Below are 4,438 nucleotides of genomic sequence, written 5' to 3'. Positions count from 1 at the left end.
TCTCACCCCGACCCTTGTGTTACTGTCTCCCGCCTGGCCCTCTCCCCCAGCGGTCATATTTAAATGGGTCTGAGGGAGGGCCCAGGCATCAGTGTCCTCTAAAAGCTCCCCAGATGATTCCGTGTGCGGCAGGATTGAAAGCCACGGAAGCCGGACTGTCCCTGGGCTCTCTAGCTCGTCAGAGTGACAGCTACTGAGGCACCATATTGCTGCTCCGGCGGTTTCCGTGCGTTACTTAATTGGGTCCTCTTAACGAATCTGTTTTCTGGAGGGGGAAACAGAAGCACAAGGACCCTGTGGAGCTTATGCAACTAGGAGAGCTGGGGCTCAAACTCAGGGAGGCTGGTTCCAGAACCTGCACGAGGAACTTCTGGGCTGTCAGGGCGCCGAGAAGGATCCCCGGGATGGCTCGTGCAGAAGCCACTGGTTTATAGGGCGGTGGGAACTCAGAAAAGGGGGAGGGTGCTTCTCAGCCGGCAGAATCAGGAGGCCTTCCGGAGGAGGTGGCCTTCTAGTTGGGCCTTGACTGATAGGGAGGATTCTGGCTCAGAGAACCAGACAGAGCACGTGCCGTAGAGGGAACCATGTGGGCGAAGGCCCACAGGAGGCCTGGAGCACCCGGGGGGGGGGGGGGGGGGGGCAAAGAAGAAACACGAGAGCCCACGCTGGAGATGGGTGGGGGCGCCATTTCCCGGGGGGAGTTCTAAATCCCAGTGTTTCTTAAAAGGCTCTCACGGTAGTAATCACCTGGGGTGCTTGTTAAAAATACAGAAGAACAGGCACATCTCTTGGAAATTCTGACACAGGAGGGCAGTAGGGAGTGGGAATCTGTATTTTTACCACCCAGCAAGTTCGAGACATATCGCTACCAGCAATATGGAGCTGTTTCCAAATTTTGAGCAGGGGCGTAGTGGTCCGGGAAGGCTCACTTGACTGCGGGGTATGTGTGTGCGCGTGGGCGGGGGTGTTACCCTGAAAGGGAGAGACAAGGAGGAGGTCCTGGCAATAATTTAGCCAAGAGGTGGTGAGGGTGTGCGACAAGACAGTGGCAACGACAACGAAGGGAGAGCGCAGATGAGAAAGATCTTGGGGAGGTAGAATTTCGGGATCTGGCGACTGATGGCACGTCACCGTGAGGGAGGAAGGTTGCAGATGGGGGAGGGACGCTGGCACAAAGCTAACTCAAATCAGGGTCCAGAAGGAAGGCACTTGTTTGGGAGAGAAGTCACACATTCGCTCTGGGACATCTAGCTCAGGGGCTGACATCCTCAGCACCAACGCCCTGGGCCCGAGTGCCCACCCGCAGGGGCCTTCACCCCATCACCCTGCCCTGCCAGCTGGCTGGACCTGCACTCTTTTTGCTGCTGCCCCCCCCCCCCCCCCCCCACACACACCAAACACCAGCTCCCTCGCGGGAGGATGGTCTGTCCCCTGCAGAGGCCGCGGGGCAGCGTGGTCCAGAATGCCTGGAGAGGGAATCCTAGAGCTTTCGCTCACTGGACAAACTTTCCGCCTCTCTGAGCTTAGGTTTCCTTCACAGCCCTAAGTACAGGGTGGTGTTGAGAATCCAAATGCTCAGTGCCTGGTAGCTTGTTATTTTCTGGCCTTGCTTTTCCGTGTCCTGGCCTCGGGACTGCCGTGTGCTCTTCTGCTGAATCCCATCTCCAGCACCCTTCCCTCCCCAGAGGACAGAACCCGGCCCTTCCCGGTTGCCCACGAAGCCCGCCTGGGTTGTTTCCTGAGGGATGGCAGGCTCGGGCTCTGAGACAGGAGGAGAAGCCTTCCGTCAACCTGTGGATGCAAGAGACCCGGGGAAGGCAAACTCCAGAGGCAGGGGCGGTGCCCTCCGTGGAGGCGATCTGGCCACCCCGGAGGAAGCCCGGGCTTCCCTCTCTCTCACTCACCTACTTGTCCCACATACCCCCCCCCCACCCCGCCTCCCCGCCCTGCTGGCTCAATTACTTGGCAAATGTCTGGGGCTTCGACTCCTTGTGAGCCACTGTGCTGGGCTCTCCCCCACGGGCAAAGCCAAGGAGAGCCACAGCAGAGGCCTCGAGAAGCTCGCGGCCGAGATGGAGAGGTAGACAGAAACAGGCCCGGAACGGCAAGGCCGGGTGGGAACCGGCATCGCAGAGCAGAGGTGCTGGGAGCAAGGGGAGGGGGGCCCATCAGCAAGGGGACTGTGGGCGCCCCGCTGGCCCATCTGCTTCTTTGTTTTTGTAGTCTTTATTTCTGGGTTTGTTTTCTCTCCGCTTTCCCAGCGGAGGGCCTCTGGAAAAAGTTCACCCTTGTTTCGGTTGGACCGGGAAAAGAGCAATTGTCCTCTCTTCAGCCGGGTCCCTGGAGAGTCCAGGTGTGCCTGGCGGAGGAGGCAGGGGCTGGGGGCGGGGGGGAGGGGGAAGAACACGGGCACCTGGGCAGCGGATGGGGACAAGCGGGGGGGGGGGGGGGGGGCTTGGTGGCTGTGTGTTCCCACACACGCTTCCCAGACCTCTCTTCATGTTCCCTATCCTCTGGCTAGAGGAAGAGTTGAGACCCCTTCCACTTCGGAGAACCCTTGAATCCTGGTTCCGTTCTCTTTCCCCACTGAGGGCACTTTAAAGGGCTGGGGCCCAGAGTCAGAAGGGAGCCTGTAATACCACTCAAGTTCTAGAAGGTTCTGTGTGTGTGAATCCCACCTGGTTCCTGTATTCCCAGGGCCGCCTCGGCCACCGCCACACACACACACACACACACCCCTCTTGCTGATTTCCCCTTTTCCTGAGCCTCCAGAGCCACATCCATTTATTCAGCAAACATTTCTTGAACACCCACTATGCGCTAAGAGCTGGGGATTGCACTGGTGGAAAAGCTATTTCAAATGTTTATTTATTTATTTTTTGAGAGAGAGAGAGAGAGAGCGCGCGCGCGCAAGCGGGGGGAGGGGCAGAGAGAGAGGGAGACACAGAATCCCAAGCAGGCTCCAGGCTCCGAGCTGTCGGCACAGAGCCCGATGCGGGGCTCGAACTCACAAACCATTAGATCATGACCTGAGTTGAAGTCGGACGCTTAACCGACGCAGCCCCCCCAGGCGCCCCGAAAAGCTATTTCAAAAGGTTGTAGAGGCGTGCCTATACAATACGTATGCACTGATGCTTGTGTGTAATATGAATAAGTGTGCAGGTTAGGGAAGCAGGAGGGAGAAGAATGTTCCAGAGTCAAAAAGCTTACAGTTGAATCTCAGTGCTGCCATGTAGCTAGGTGACCTTGGGTCACTTACATAACCTCTCGGGGCCTCCTCTCCCATCTGCAAAACAGGCCACGAGAGCGCTCGCCCTGCGGGGTGCTGGGAGGACTGACCGGAGGACTGAGTGAGCCCAGGGTGCTTAGCGGGGAGCCCCGCACAAAGCAGGTGCACCGGAAGTACTAGCAACAACTGCTGCCTCCTCCCCATCTCGCTCAGAGCTGGGTGTGCACAAACTCATCAATGACCTGTTCTCCAAATCCGTCCCTTGCTCAACCTCAATGACTCAGAGGCAGCCACCTGGCGCTCACCACCTCCTGTCCCCTGAGGCTCATCTAGAAGACGCAGCCCACAAATCTCTGTCTAGCAAACCGCTGCCTTCTTCTGCCCTTGATCCGCTCCCCACTCCCCCACCCCCAGGCTGCTGGGCTGGGGAAGAGCGACACATTGCGGGGGCTGCCTCAGCTCTGGGCTACCCTCCACCGGGATGTCTGCGCCATCAGCTGGCTGGGGGAGGGGGAGAGGGAGTCGGGGAGCCTCCGGGGAGGGGGAGGAGCCCAGGCAACCAGCACTCCCGGACTGGGGAGCCAGGGAGGGCGGGCGAGGGGATACCAGCTCAAAGGGATCCATCCTTGGCATTCGGGAGTGGGTGGCAGCTGGCACTAATCCTGGGTATAGAAATGGCAGGGCCTCCCTGGGAGCCAGGGCCAGGTCATGCTGAGGCCAGCAGTGGCACTGGGGCCCCTCTGTTCTTGAACAGCTGTCTACACCTTTGGCATAGGGTTTGAGAGCTGGGGAAGGAGTGTGGGCTCAGCCAGGACAAGAGGAAGGTTCAGAGAACAGACACACACACACACACAGGCTAGTGCAGGAGTCCCTCATGAGGGCGGGGTGCCTGGCTGGGGAGGAAGGAGGGAGAGGGTCCAGTAGGCATGTGCGTGGGTGCGGGAGATGACTCCGGTTTTGCGGGTGTGCACCTGGGTCCCGGTGTGGAAGCCTCTCGTTTCGGTGCGAGCTGGGGCGAAGGGGCGTTTTGGCTCTAGCTCTGTCTTGTCTCTTTGCCTGAGCCTCTCCAGCAAGTCGGCAGAGAGAGGTTTCCCTTTTTGGAGGGTGGGAAAATATGGCTCATCAGGCGGTACGGTCACGGCCTTATAAACACACATAGATCATAGGACATTCCTCTGTGTGACCCTTAGCTCCACCGAGCTGGGATTT

This window comes from Puma concolor, chromosome E4, assembly GCF_028749965.1.
Source record: "Puma concolor isolate L17-30 chromosome E4, mPumCon1.1.hap2, whole genome shotgun sequence".
Taxonomy (NCBI): domain Eukaryota; kingdom Metazoa; phylum Chordata; class Mammalia; order Carnivora; family Felidae; genus Puma; species Puma concolor.
Note: the sequence above shows the minus strand (reverse complement) of the source record.